This window comes from Python bivittatus, unplaced genomic scaffold (assembly GCF_059951505.1).
Source record: "Python bivittatus isolate LINGU-HERP-01145 unplaced genomic scaffold, Pbiv_v1 ctg000080_np1212, whole genome shotgun sequence".
Taxonomy (NCBI): domain Eukaryota; kingdom Metazoa; phylum Chordata; class Lepidosauria; order Squamata; family Pythonidae; genus Python; species Python bivittatus.
This window is the reverse complement of record NW_028277035.1, coordinates 28,372,631-28,387,646: the sequence shown is the minus strand read 5'-3', so window position 1 is coordinate 28,387,646 and position 15,016 is coordinate 28,372,631. Positions and strand designations below refer to the sequence as shown.

The window sequence follows — 15,016 nt, the reverse complement described above, 5'->3', positions numbered from 1 at the left end:
CTGTACTATGAATCAAGCTGGTATTCCAGAAAAGAAGTAATCGAAAGAGTCCTTTGGTCTTATTGCCAGGAATGAGCATATTAGCACATATTTCTTTGGAGGGATTTTCACCCGTCAGCTTCACCCTTCATGAGAAGAGAGGTGGATGCTAGAAAAGAAAAAAGGCAATTAAAACAGATCTGTTACATTTGTTTGTTTTTCCTAGCTGATCACTGGGGGATAGACCCAGCACAATGTTTATCAACACAGAAGTTTTAAACATCCAGTACCACATCTTGTAAAGGAAATCATCAATCCATCATAGTATAATTCAAAAACATGCTCTTATATATGTGAAATCCTGGTGCATAATTATTAATTATTTCATTTATAACTTGTGAAGTAATTGTGGAATTGTTTTCTGATATATTATATAAACACAACTGTTGCTGGAATTTCAGTCTTGTAATTAATGCATATTACAGTTTTTATAAAATATATTATATATATTATATATATTACAGTTTTTAACTGATACAACAAACAAATACCAGATACTAAATATTAGGAGTAATAGCACTGAAGCCATCACTACGAACCCTATCATCACATGCATTACATTGGAAGAGATCAAATTAACTTTTCTCATCTGTGCATGAATATATTTGCTTTACAAATTATCTGTCCAGTGACCAACCAGTATGGCTGACTGTGACACAGCAAAAATTTATTTATTGCTCCCCCACTTGTACGTTTATCCAGAAACATTTGATTGGTTGGCCTTGAAAAATTATTCATCTAGTTCATAGAAAAGTTTCAGCTGCTTTTGCCACTGCAGTGTAAAATTTGAACAGATTTTGTTTCTGCCATTTATGTACTTGCAAATGTACAATTCCTCCCTGAAACTTTTTTTGGTCAGAGAAAAACAAGGTTGGGTTGCTTTCACTGATTTCTTTCATCTGAGTGATAAGTTTTTAATTTCCTGGTTCCTCATTCTGGAATGTGATTCTCATTCAGACTTTGGTCACCTAGAAACTGCCAAGCCCTTATGCAATTTTCTTCTTCCCACCTGATTCCCCAGCAGGAATTTCTCTTATTTTTTGCATCTGGCTGTCCTGGTATCAAGAAGCCTTTACTCTCTCTGGATATATTTGACGTTGAGACTGCAAATGAAAGATCCCACTTGACCCCACAGCTCTGAAGATACCATAGCAAATGTTATTCTTGTATGGTTATACTGTAAATGGCAGGATTGACCTTTCTGTTTTCCAAATAATATATGAATTTGATAGCATTCTAATTCTAGCTAATCATGTTTATTATTATGCAATGCTTAGAAAAAAGGAGTTTGCATATGAAAACGTCTTGGAAGACTGTCCCCATAATTCACATGTACTGGTGGGAAATTTTTAAAACCATTTAAAAAATTATATTAGTCCAAAGAAGTGACCTGATTGCCTTTAATTTTTGAACAAAAAGTGTAGTGTGTAAACAAAGCCTTGGCTCCAAAGACAGCACAAGTGGGACTACATGACCAAAGAATCTTTGAATGCTTTTTCTGAAGCAGGCGATGCAACTAACAGCAGAACTTGCTGAATTCAGCAATCTGCTGTTCAAAGAAAAGATTATTGGAAAAAAAAAAAGAATTATAGCTGTATTTCAAATACTTCTTTGGATTCTTGTCAGCAGTGCTGGGACATTCAAATCCAATCCTCATCACATGCATTGAACTATTTTAAATGATATTAAAGCCAGCATGGCTGATACTGCTTAGCAAGTCTGCTGAAATAGCCTTTTACCTCAGAGGAGGATAATGGTATGTTTATCCTGTTCTGCTCCAAGGTTATTTTCTAGAGTGGCAGTTTGGATTCTGTTTAATCGGTGAAGGAATTTTGGCAGTGTATCGCCAAGGCCTCTTTGCTGCCAAAATAAGAAGTATGTTTAAAGGAATACAAAGAACCCCCCTAAACACCACGTCCCTGATTGTCATGTCACATAAGTCAAGTTGGTAAGGCTCCCGAGAGTTACACTGGTTTTGTGACCTTACTGAGAATGAAGACTTTCCAAGTCAGAATTCACTGCCAGCATGGGGCAAATATAATATTGGAAAAGTGATATTTCTACCAATCTAAATCGGCTACACAGTGGAAGGCAGGATTTTACTCATTTTCCATGCTCATATTGACATTCTTGAGCTCCACAGATCAGTTAGGTTAGTAATGAACTTTTATTTTCCTGTTCTTTGTTTGGGTTGAGACTCCAAGAGGCCCAAGTGCATGCTGAGTAAATAGTTTCTAATCCAGTTAGATAAACTAAGACTCATATTTAAAGAATAAGGACTCATTCTCCAATCTTCGCTTCCACATCAAAGACTGAACTAGACTTAAATGTGTGTCTTAATTGGCAGCATGCGTAAAGCGCTCAAGCCACTTAATTTTCTCCACCTAGAAGAGAGAAATCTGGCAATTTCCTCCACAGACTATGGAAGGACAACCAGATAAAATGCCAGGCATTCTGAAGATTCAGTTGATCTGACAGTACTAGATCAAGGATGGCTGCACTCATGACATTCCCAGAGAGCTCCAAAATTAAACAAAAATATATTAAAGTATATATTAAAAAATGCTAAAAACTCACAAAAGTTGGGGTGCAAAGATCAAAATCTCATAGGATCTTAGAAGTGAGACCTCAGCCTTTCAAAATTTAATTTAATTTAATTTGGGGACCCTTGTATCTCTACTCACTCAAATCCATGACCATTAACTTTCAGAAGGGCAATTTTTCTTCCATAATTCTGAATAAAGAAGGTAGCCATTTTTATAGTGGTCATGACTATTTTGATTTTTCCTCAAAGGACTACAAAACAAATAGGGAAAACCAGCTGAATTCTGAATTATTTCTTACACATTTCTCAAATCGGTTTTGGCCAGAACAAAATTCAGCACCCCATTTTGGTTACTATTTTCCAAATACAAATGGCCTACATTGTGTCTGTGTCTGTGTTTGCTTCTGTCTGTCTGTCTATTTGTCTCTCTATCTATCTCAGAGAGCGAGTTGGGTGCATGGTTAAGGGGCTGCACTAAAACAGAGAGGCCTGAGTTTGAGTCATCCCTTAGGCACAGAAGTCTGCTGGATGAATTTGGGCAAGTCTGTCTCTGAGCCCTAGCCTAGGAAGTTGAAAAGCATCCTGGAGGAATGTACTGCAAGCCACTTCTGCATTATTGCCAAGAAATCTGCATGATCCTGTCCATAAAGTTGTCAGGAGTCAAGATTGATTCAAAGGCACAAACACATACACATATGTATATAGGCAGACAGACATAAAGACAATATACCTTCCTGAATTTGGAATTGCCATCTGGTCATTGCTGGAATATTTGCCTACACAAGGGGCCTCATCACACTACAACCTATGTCATTTACCAGCCATTTATAAGAGCTTTCCCCCCATCTTGCTCTCATTTCTACCAGCTGAGCGACAAGTCAGCAGCCTCTTCAATGAAGAAGCAAAGCATGGGAACAACGTGCCAGAAGAAAACTTATTTCTTCTGTTGTGGAAGTGGGCTAAAGAAACAACTATCTCTGCAGAGCAGCCAGATTTTGTTTGTTGGTTTGTTTGTTTATGGCAGCTTCCATTGCTCCATCCAGATTGCAGATGGTGGCAACCAGAGCACATGGGATGTCTCAGCAACAAATCCAGGGGTTGCTCCATGTACAGCAGACCTTATTATTCCTGCTTCCAAGACAGCATGGAAAAGGAACAAGGCATGAAAAACATTATTTTTCAAAATAACCAAAGGGGGTACAGAATTAGTTATTGTCTTGGGCACCATTTCTACTTGGAAAAATTGTACCTGGAATGTAGTACAAAATTCACCTAATGATCATGAGGCTAAAGGATGCAGAGTTTAGTGTTTAAATGGCCCATGGACCTCACAAAGGTTATTGTTAATCTTTGCCAAAATCAAGTCACCTTCATAGCCCCGGGAGGGTGTATTGGAAAAGTACACATATTTCTGATATTTTAGAATACATTTGCCCCAGGTTTGGACAGATGGTCACCAGGTCAATGGGTACACAGTTTTTAGGGGCTCTGGTGGTATTGTTTTTATGAAGGAAAGAATGTTCAGATGTTAACATGTTAGAAAATCCAACTTCAGATCAACTACCGTGGGGGAACTCTGTGCCCCATAATAAAGTTCTCTGACAGATGTGAGTCATACATCTTAATGACAGGCAAACAGTTTTGGCCTCCAAAATAGCAATTACCCTGCAAACATCCTGAGGTAATGGAGAAAAAAAATAAGCTGTCTCTCAATGGAGCTCTGCTTTTCAAAATATGCCGTGACGGTCAATACAGTTTAAAGGTATCAAATGTTGAAAAAATGAGGCCACTGGGTCTGCAGCACTGACATTTACAGGGGTATCCTGTAAGTGGAGGATCAAAAGAGCCAAGGTTAACTTTTTTGACCTCCCTCTGTGGATATCTTTGGGCTGTTACCTGTAACCTAATTCCCACTGCTGTTGTTCTGGTCTCCCCTCAGCTCTGGAAGGCCACTTTCTCTCTTAGCCCAACCTACCTCACAAGATGGTGGTTGTGTGGAAAAAGAGAATGCAATGTATACTGCCTTGACAGGTGGGTTTTAAACCTAATAAATGAGTGGATAAACTTTATCTCTCTGTCATCTCAAAAATCAGCCATATTTTCTGTAGGTAGCTTATGCGATAAGGAGATTAATCCTTCCCACCCTAAAAAGCAAGTTGATGCACTTGGGATAATGTTTCACAAGGCTTACAGTGTCCCACTGCCAAAAGCAGAAGGATCCTGGAAAATAGAGCAGAGGGGAGGTGTATACCCATAGTAGCCTAAAACGGCCATGGAAGCTGGGCAAATCCCAGCCTTGACCATGTCATTGACTATGTTATCAATGACTATTTGTTCAGCAAGGCTTGTGCTGGGAAAAGAGGGGAAGTACCATTTTTACATTGGCCTAGCTTTCCTGGTGGCCTGGAGATGAGATAAAGGCAATGCATTGAAGATACATCATTTAAGAATGGCTCACAGGGCATCTTCATGCTGTAGTTAGTGGAACAACTACAATCCACGAGATGAGTGCATATTCTTCTACTCTTCTTTCTGTAAGGACCCCAGAATCCTAGCCCTTCATATGAAACAGACAGTTCAACCAACTGCAGCCAGAGATCAGAATCGCTTTCCCAGTAGCAACTAGAGACTTTTAGAGTTAGCTCCCACTCTCTGTGTCTTTTCCCACTTGCACTTAACCACAGTACAAATATGCTCTGGTAATTGTTTTTTAACCTTGTCCTGATGATATTGCCTTCAACTCATCCTCAGCCCAGGGTAAGGCAGCTTTAAAACATTTGCAGTTTTACTGATGCTAAGGTAATGTTTTCTCTCTTAAATCAAGAGCATCCATTGTAGCAGCAAGGTTTGCATTGATTCACCACCCATTACATCAGAGGTGTGATCAACTAACCTATAGCAGGTGGAATCACTGAGATGCTTCTGGGCCATTCCAGGCTGATCTATACCTGGTCCTCCTCTCTGGTTCCTGGTCCTTAAAAAAATGTACATGTTTCAGGACTTAATTATCTCTTTGGCAGTGTCTCACCATTTGTCCGTGGCCACTCTTGTCTGCCACTATTAATCTGCTGTCGTCTCTTTAAAGGGCTGGACACAGTAACACATTAACATAAAAGAAACTACTCACAGGGGCTTGAAATAGCATGCCATTTGAATGTACTAAGTAGTAGTAAGTAAATTGTGGGACCAACCCTCCCCGTTGCTTCCGTAACAAAGCACAGAGAACTTTGTAGCCAGCATTTGTTGCCTGTATAAGAAAGGAAAGAGAAACACAAATGTTTGCTGGGAATGTGGGTGTACAAAAGATCCAACTTACATACATGCATCAGACATCATGACATAATGATGCCATTTGTGTGATGACATCATGATTCACATGTTGTTTTGACCTAGTATGGATTAAAGTCTTCTGACAACTCAGCCAACTTCAGCTGGAAAAAAAAAAAGCAGCACTCCCTAATGCATGATTACACAGTATTAAATGTCAAATGTAATCAGATGTTACATTCACTTAAGAACATGCATGGCACAAGATGCTGGTCTGCAAGTCCCTAGAAGCACTCAGATGCATGTTTAGCAATGCAGCTGTCAAAAGACTGTATTTTTGAAACCTCTGACACACTGATAAATTATTTCCAGTTCTAAATAAGTAGCTTACAGTCTGCTGTCTCAGACTCAGATACCTAAGGCAGATGCTTCATTCTGCCTAATGGCAAAGCAAGCACCTCCATAGCCCATATGCACAATTAATTACACAGATTCTGGAGTCATCCATCTCACAGTACTTCCTAGCAGGAGAATGGGAGACGGAAGGTGCCGCAGCCCTTTCACGAGAAAGAAATGTCATTCTCCATACAAGGGACCTTGTATGCATTTTGGATTTCAGTCAGAAGGAAGTGAGTTAGTTCATTGGAGAGTCACTGTCTCCAGACAAAAAGCTTAGCATTCCAGCATAGTTTCAAGAACAGTTTTGATATCACTCATTTTGAGCCAAGGGATTATGGAAATTGGCCAAGATGGGTAAGAGGTAGAGGTGGGGAATAGTTAATTTATAAAGTGGATTTACAAGACAGAATAAATAAGGGGGAAGAATCAATCCAAGATGATGTGCTGCTTGACGGGAAGGAAAGTACAGCTCTTCCCATGCCAAGTGCAGAATGATGCAGCTGCAGCTGAGTCATTCTGCCTAATGCTAGGGCCAGCCTTGCAAGTGAGAAAAGTCCTAAGGAGGAGTCAGGACATCATAGCTGAATTGGCAAACAACAGAGAAGGGCAGATATGTCTCTGGGGAAAAAAAAGTTATGCTGTGAAAATGTGAAAAACCCGATTTGTCCTAAAAGAACTTCTTGACCTTCTGCAGGTCTTCTCTTCTGCTATCTGAACAAAGTAAGACAGGAAACTTGTTCTTTTTACAAAGAAAGGCCTTCAGAAGGGTTTGGCATGTCAGTGTTGAATGACTGAAGGAAATAAAAGCTAGTGATTTCCTTCTCTCTCTTACCACACAATCCATCTGGCTGTTATAAGTAAGACATGCTGTTATGTCAGAGCAGTCTGTACTTGCATGGAGAGGAGAGTCCATAGCCTTGGGAACCTGACCGAGTGTTTTCAGCTGACCATTGAATTAAGACCAGTTAAGACCACTTGCCTTGATACCAGCATGGCGAGTTCACTCTGTGGAAATTGAGGATTTCTAAAACTGTGGAGACAGTTGAGGATCAGGGAAAGCAGGAGCTCATTGCATTCATCTCTAGAACTGACATCAAGGAAGAGAGTAGCTTTGAAAATCTTGGGACCTTTATGTGAGAAAAACTGGACAGAGAAGCCTTAAGCATGACTGGAGGGCTGCATTATGTGGACGGCATACAAATTTGGTGTTATTCAAATTCAGTGCCCTTCATATTATGAATACTTCAAATCTCATAATTCCTGACCAGCATGGAAGATACTTGCAACAGTTAAAGAATATGATGCTTCAGGTTTTATACGCACACACACATACTACTGTGGGTATTGCACCAAACCCCAAAACAATGCAGAAGGCAAAGCTAAACAGTGGTAGTCATTGTTCAGTATATAATAATGATGTGTTCTACTATTCTTTATCAAGGGAATCTGTGCTTTATTAAATAAGCATGACAACTAATTGGCTTTACCTTCATGTTCCTTCTCATTCACCCTGATTCACTACAGAATACATTTGCTAGGGTCCCCTTAATACATTTCGATCCATCTCATACCTAAGGAGAAAAAAAAAGGAAGGAGGGGGAAATGGTGGCAGAATTTTCTTTTGTTTCTACACTGCCTGACTTAACCCTCTGCTTCTAACATATAAAGGTCTGATGATGACAACCCAATGGGCAGTGCTGAGTAGGAAGTGACTTCAGAAGTCAGGTCTCCTGGCTATAAAGACAGGAGCCCAGTCAGTCCCTGCTCAGTTGCCTGTGGCCTGCCTAGCACAGTTGCCAGCGAAATGTCAGGAAATCTGTTGTCTAGACCACAGTCACTAAAACCTGAAGCTCAACACTGCCCAACAGATAGTGGCTGTGAAAGCCTACACCAGTATATAACCCAATGAATAACTAACTCTGTTACATGCAACAGGATAACTTTTCCACACTTACTTTTTATGCTATACTATCCAGAGGCAAGGAAGAAAAAACAACTCTTCCCAAACTGTCAGAGGAACAGCAAAGTCACACTTTTGGGGCTGGTTATGAGACACAGTGACTTCTCTGGTCAACTTGGTGGACAATCTATGTTGAGAATTGGGAGTGGTGGTTAGTTCAATCCTACTGATGATATTGTACCACCTGGTTAGGATGGGACTTTGATGAAATAATTTCATTAAGTGGTGCTAGGGATCCTGGGTTGACTCTGTAGCCACTTGGTAAATAGCAGAGGCATGGGGGGTGGGGGAGGGAGAGAGGGAGTGTAAAAAAATAAAGATGGCAGCTGCAATTGTGTAATCAAAGCTCTGCCCTTTTTTCCTTGCGATGCACAAGCTCATACAGTATGACATACACAAAAAGGGGAGGGTTGATTGCGCTGTTATGGCTGCCATCTTGATCTTGTGTTTATTATTTATTTATTGTATTTAAAACATTTCTATAGCTGCCCATTTAAGACTAACTCTGGGTGGATTACAACAACAACAACAACAAAACAATATATACAATCATAAAACAAAAAATAATAAAGCCAAAAACAGAAAAATCTGGTGCCACAACCACCCTTCCTTGATGAACTTGTTGATCCTCCCCCTGTGGACACCCAGGTTCAATAGTCTTCTCTAGGGTTTTATTTTGCTCAGCACCCTATAAAGCTATCTATTAATTTGCTGTGAGAGGTAATGTTGAGTTTTGGAATTCATGGCCACCTGTAACACTATCATTTTTGGTCAAGTTATAAATCAGAGTCTGGTGAAAGCACTGAAATTCAAGTTTGATACAGACAAGACAGAGTCAGAAAGCAGAGCGTTTCTTTAAAAATCTCTTTTAGGAAAAGAGTTATAAAAGCATCAGCTTGAATATACTCCTGGATTTAACTCTGCACAGGATGCCCACCTTTGGCAGGAATGTACGTTTCCACTGTTATGGTTAATGCATCAGTCATGCCTGTTTGAGGCCATGGCAACGCCTGGTTACCTGACCAAAACAACCCTGGGAGCATCCAGCAAACCACAACCAAGAGAAAGATCATGTCCTAAAGGTTTATTGTGGGCTTTGCGTGTTTCATCAAAGCAGCTTCCTTTAGTGTTATCTACAAAAGCAGGTAACAAACTGTATACATATTTTTCCATATTTAATTATAGGAAATAACCAAATAATCAAATATTAAACTACAATATAATTTACAAAAAATATGCAAGAGTGGGGGTGGTGGGGGTGATGCTGCTGGAATCAAATTCAGCAAGTCCTGAATATTGTTCAGTTTCCAGACTAGGTATGACCTGTAAAGTTCTTACAGCTCTTAAAAGAACATATTCTCTTATCTGAGTTTTCCAGGTTCTAAGATCTTTCAGAGAGGCCTTTTCTCATTGTTATGATTGCTATGAGAATCGCTTCTAGCAGGAGGAGAAGAAGGACCTCCTTGATGGTCATGGAATTTTGCCAAAGGAAGGAGCACAACACTGAGGAGAAGAACCATGTTGATTGCAATAATCATTGCATGCCTGCTTTACAAACAAAGATTTTTATAGAAGTCGAGGGCCAGAAGGCAGAAAATCCTAGGGATCTGATTTGCTGGCTAGTTTTGGGGAAGCTAGGCAGGTCATTGGCAATGTACCTGGGGTTAGTGCTATTGTCAGTCAAAATGGGCCTTCCAGGAGGGCAGAGAGCTGGGGAAGCCCCTTGTGAAGGAGGCGGAATGCTGAGGTCATCAACTGATAGCGGATGGAAGGTTGGGGCTTCTCTATGTTTTTTATTGTACGCCACCCAGAGTCACATTCATGAGATGGGCAGCTATATAAAATGATAAATAAATAAAATAAATAAATAAATAAATAAATGTTGCAATTTTAATCTAGAGATGACTTATTTTTTACTGTGATTTTGTAGTAGATTGTAGTATGCTACTATGAGCTCTTCAAGGTAGTCCAGACAGGAAACCAAAACCATGAGTTTTAATACTACCTTTATTGTAAGGTTACAGTAACAGAAACTTGCAAGTCTGAAAGCACTCCCCCCTCCCCCCCCGCCCTCATCTTCCAGAGAATTAGGGAGGATCCCTCCTGAGATGCTTTCTCCTCCTCTATCCTTCCTTTGGACTCAGATCTCTCTTATAGACCATTGTCTAGGCTGTGGCTTTTCCTCCTGTCTCCAGGGTAATTCTCACAGCCCATTACAGCTACAGTATTAGATTGTTTTTATTCTACATTTGTACTGTTCTTAGTTATAGGCACATGATAAATAAATCTACTAGTGTGACTACTAGTAGTGGTAGTGGAAAAATAAATATACACTGAAGAAAGAAATAGTAAGTTTAGGAAACAGAGAGATGGCTGTGCAGAGAAGAGAGACCAAAGGTCACAAGAAGAAGCACCATGCCTCCTGCCTTGCATTTCCAAAACCACGAAGAGATCCAAGTCCAAGAAGAACTAAGTCTGGACACTTTTCCATTCTGATTTTGAGCTATCTTGAATGCTCAGACTTCTCTATTCACATAATTTCAGCAGTCTTGGACAGGTGAACTGATTTATTTCCATAGGGAAATAAAAAATAAAATAATAAAATAATCTGTAGATCCCTCCACCCTAACACACACACCCCTATGTTTCCATAGAGCAACCACGTCTAGAGCGTATGTGGAGATAGAAAACTGGCATGGATCCATTTTTATCTATCAAACGTATTTTGTTAATTTTTGTTGACCATAATCCTAACCCTAACCCTTCTCTTTTTAAAAGGTTACCCAAGAAGGGCCACTTCCCACTCCTGATTAGGTCTTCAGAGTTTGACTTTCACAGGCTTTAGATGTACCTGCCCATTTATCTGAGTTAACAGATCAGTTTTTTCTTTTAACTCTTTCAAGATCAGCACCCCGTTCACTACATTTCCCCTCATCAAGTGCAAATTACTGCAGACACTCTGGGTCACTCTGGATTTGTATTGTTCTAGTGACATTAAAAGGCGGCTGGAGCACGCATGGGTTGATTTGTAGCCTTCCAGGTAGCGAAATGATCAACTCTCTCATTAATTAATGGTCTCCCTGTCAGGAAGTGATTGGTGGTTTATGCATTTGAGCACTTGCTTTTAACCAAGTAATGGAAAAAGCCCCCCCCAAAAAGCCCTTTCTCAATTCAAAACAAAAGAAATCCCCTTATTAATCATTTTTATTTAAAAACAAAAACCAAAATCCAGCAGTTCTCAGAAGAATGCAATCAATAAAAATGTGAAATGTAAAGCAAACATCATGACTAGTTTACCAGAGTTATGTCTGGTACCCAGCTGTGAATGACCCATGGCTTATCAAGGTACAAATAGCTAAGATCAATATTTAACTAAATTCCTAAAATTCCACTCAGTACAACTGGTGCATGGCACCGACAGTTTCTCCTTATTCACAAGCAGAAACTCTGGAGTGAAGGCACCACCATCAGGGCCAAACTAGACGTTCAGGAGAGATCTAATTATTGAAATGTGAGTCTCTGATTAGCATCTGAAACATCAATAAGGGTGAGTGAGATGTTGTTTGTCAATGGTAGAGAAAAATGCAAATTGTAGCCTAGCATCTGGAGGCCTACAGGTTCCTCATCACTGTTTTGTGTGGAACTCTTTTAGTCCAATAAATTAGAACTAAAATTAGTTCATAAGTTTCTGGAAAAAAACAACAACCTTCAGTTAAGTACAGTGAAAAATAATTTCCCTTCCATGGTTGTACTTTTTAATGTCTTCTGTCAGCTTCAGCCCTTTTAATATCTAAAAAGAGCTTTTGTTTTCATAGCTGAGTAAGGCAACAAAATTATTTGAAGTTAGAAAAGTAGCTGGATTCTCTTTGTAACCTTTTCCCATACAGAAGACCACAGGGAGAAAGGACTTTTGCTTGCACTCACTCCACCTAAATTCTCATATGGCCACCTTCACATTTCTGGCGTGAAACCATAAATATATCACTGTTGTCATTTCTCCAAAGAAGTTCACCCCATATCCAGGGACCAGAAAAATAAATTAAAAAAGAAAAAAGAAACTTTCATGTTTCTGCATGTCAACTAATCCTTAGGAGTTCTGCCAGTGAACTCCAAACTAACTGATTCTTTTTAAATGTTGCAGAAAATGGCAACCAAAATGATCAAAGGGCTGTAGCAATTTCTGAACGATGAAAAATTACAACATTTAGGATTTTTTTGATGAGAAAAAGTAGAGGTGGCATAGAGGTGCAAAGAGATTTTTTTTTCTTTCATTCTTATAATATTAGAATCTAGAACTGAACAATGAACTAGAGTGGGAGGATATTCAGTTGAAAGGAAGGACTTCACAAAATTCTCAAATTATGGAATCTGCTAACTTGAGATGTAGTGATAGATACCAACGTCAATGACATTAAAAAAAGAATTGGACAAGATCAATGAGGATAATGCTATCATTGGGTACCACTGATGACTGAAGCTCCAACATGAGAGTCACAATATCTCTCAATATCCTGGCTGGCACCACTGCATTTCTGTCCAGATCTGGTTAGCTAATGTGAGAACTAAATTATAGGCTGAAGAGACCAGATCCAGCAGAGGGCCCCTTAGGCTCTTAGAGATGTTACAAATTTTGCTAAACTTTACTATTCTTAGAGTTACAAATGCTCATATGTTGTCACTTTTTTTCACAGTAACATGCCTGCAGGACATGTTCCCTCCACTTAAATCTAGAGTGCCCCTTTGAAAAATTTTGTCCATCAAAGCTGCATTTCTATGCATATTTGTTTCATTGTTCAACATGTTTCTGAGTAGACATGCATAGGATTATACTAATGATCTCATTCTAATCATCCCAAATTGGTACCCTCACAACAACACCAGACATCATATCAATATATACTGGGGATAGTGGTGGCAGGTAAATGTTTTATTGGACCTGCCAGTTCCATTGCCACCACCATGCTGCACTGCTGACCAGCAAACAGCTGATGGGCATACTAGGCGTCATTGCTGAGCTCTGCTTTTAACTGGCTCACAAAATTTTAAAAAGCATAATTCGTTCTCATGAGCTGGGATAAGCCAGCTCCAGTACATCAGTGACTGGGGACGATGGTAGTTGTGAACCAACATCTGGAGAGCCTCCAGTTAGAAAAATCTGCCCTTATTCACCAAATCAACTGTAAAGATTTTGAACCAGTATTCCATACACATATATGCTTAGTCTTTATGTGTGTTTTCTTGATTTAATATTAACTATGCATTTACTTCTCTATAAGAGTAAAAAGTGACCTTCAGTGGAGATAAAAAGGAAATGTTAAACTATTGCATACTCCTATTGCTAAACAACTTAAAGGCATGTTATACAAGCTACTGCAAGCCTAATGTTGCATTGAAGAGAAAATGATTTCCTATCAGATTAGAAGGAAATATTGATGTGCCTCTGGATACAAATCAGATTAAAAAAAAAAAATTAGTTGCAGCAACAGAAGGTAATGCCTTCTCATGATTTACTACATCCAGCACAAAATCCAGAGCTCATTTCTCTTTTACATAAAAGCAATACTGCATAAAAATGTGCAAACATCAAAAATAGAGAAGGCAGATGGAAGAAGGAAGACTATTTCACAACTAAACCAGGTCAAGTGCATATTCAAAATGTTGTCATTTTCTATGACAAGTATGGCACTCTAATTCAATGATCACTCTCTACTTCTTCCAGGTTTTGGTCTAAAGCCAGATCAGTGGAGAACATCTAGCCAGCAGTTGTGGTCACATAAAGGCCTCTTCTGGCAAAATCTGTCTAGACCCCAACCTGCGAACAATAATCAGTGCATCACAGAGGGCTCAAGAGGCTCTGCGTAATACTCTGTTTTTCTTGCAACAGACACAGACTTGACAATTATCAGCTCAGCCCTGTAGCAAATATCAGAGATCAGGTCTTTCATAGCCAGAGTGAGATCTCGGATCACAACCAGTCTTTCTGGACAATTTGGAGCTTGAAGCTAGGAGGTAAAGGAGATCATTTTTAGCATTTTACCACTGAACTGGCAAGTGAAGAAATGGGACATGATGTCTTTGATCTGGGCAGGGTAATTGAGGGGGATTTTGTACTGCACATGCACAATCTCTTCTGTATCTTAACTGCTCAAGAAACATAAGCAAAGAAAATTCTACATATACCCAATTCTCTGTAATACCAGTACATGTTTTGCATTTGTTTGTTTATTATTTTGATTTATATAGCTGCCCATCTCAAATGCATGACTCTGGGTGGCTTGCAACCATAAAATCCACCTTTTGACTCATGTCAAAAGATGAGGTGATTTCATATTACACTCCTGCAAAGTAAACATATTTTCAAGTCTGGGCTGAGTTTAAAACTACATTTCCCATATGACTATGTATTTACTTTTAATTACGTCTACTGCTCCCTTGCAGTTAATAGAATCCATGTATTTAGGGGGGTAGATTAGATATATGAATTGTATTAATCAGGATGATGATGCAGGCTTTTTTTTTTTTTTTGCAATGGATTATGATAATGATTTTGGTTTTATCTTTGTTCACTGCCCAGAGTGCCTGTGGAAGATATATAAGCTAAATAAATAAATGGTATTCAAAAAGGATATAATGTAGATCCTTTGCTAGTGTCTGAGATTCCAGCTGCCACGATAAGACAAAATGTGAACTGACTGCATTCATTACAATTAGCCGATACTCATCTCTGTTCTTGATGGGAAAAAAATTAAACACATTGCAAGGAACATATCATTACTTGACGAGGAAGTCCTTCTGTATAATTTTGC

The 15,016-nt window shown here is 39.2% G+C and overlaps 1 long non-coding RNA gene across 2 annotated transcripts; it reads right to left on the bottom strand.

The window, feature by feature from the left end:
• Window positions 1-11: 11 nt before the first annotated feature.
• On the bottom strand, window positions 12-7,721 carry LOC148216652 (uncharacterized). 2 transcript variants are annotated; one of them, XR_015794749.1, is made up of 5 exons: window positions 7,230-7,721; window positions 5,712-5,831; window positions 5,478-5,558; window positions 1,779-1,899; window positions 12-148 (listed from the first exon to the last, which is right to left on the bottom strand). It is a non-coding gene; the product is annotated as an uncharacterized LOC148216652 (long non-coding RNA). The 2 variants fall into 2 exon arrangements; XR_015794750.1 differs by lacking the exon at window positions 1,779-1,899 and having other exon boundaries at window positions 5,712-7,721.
• Window positions 7,722-15,016: the final 7,295 nt, after the last annotated feature.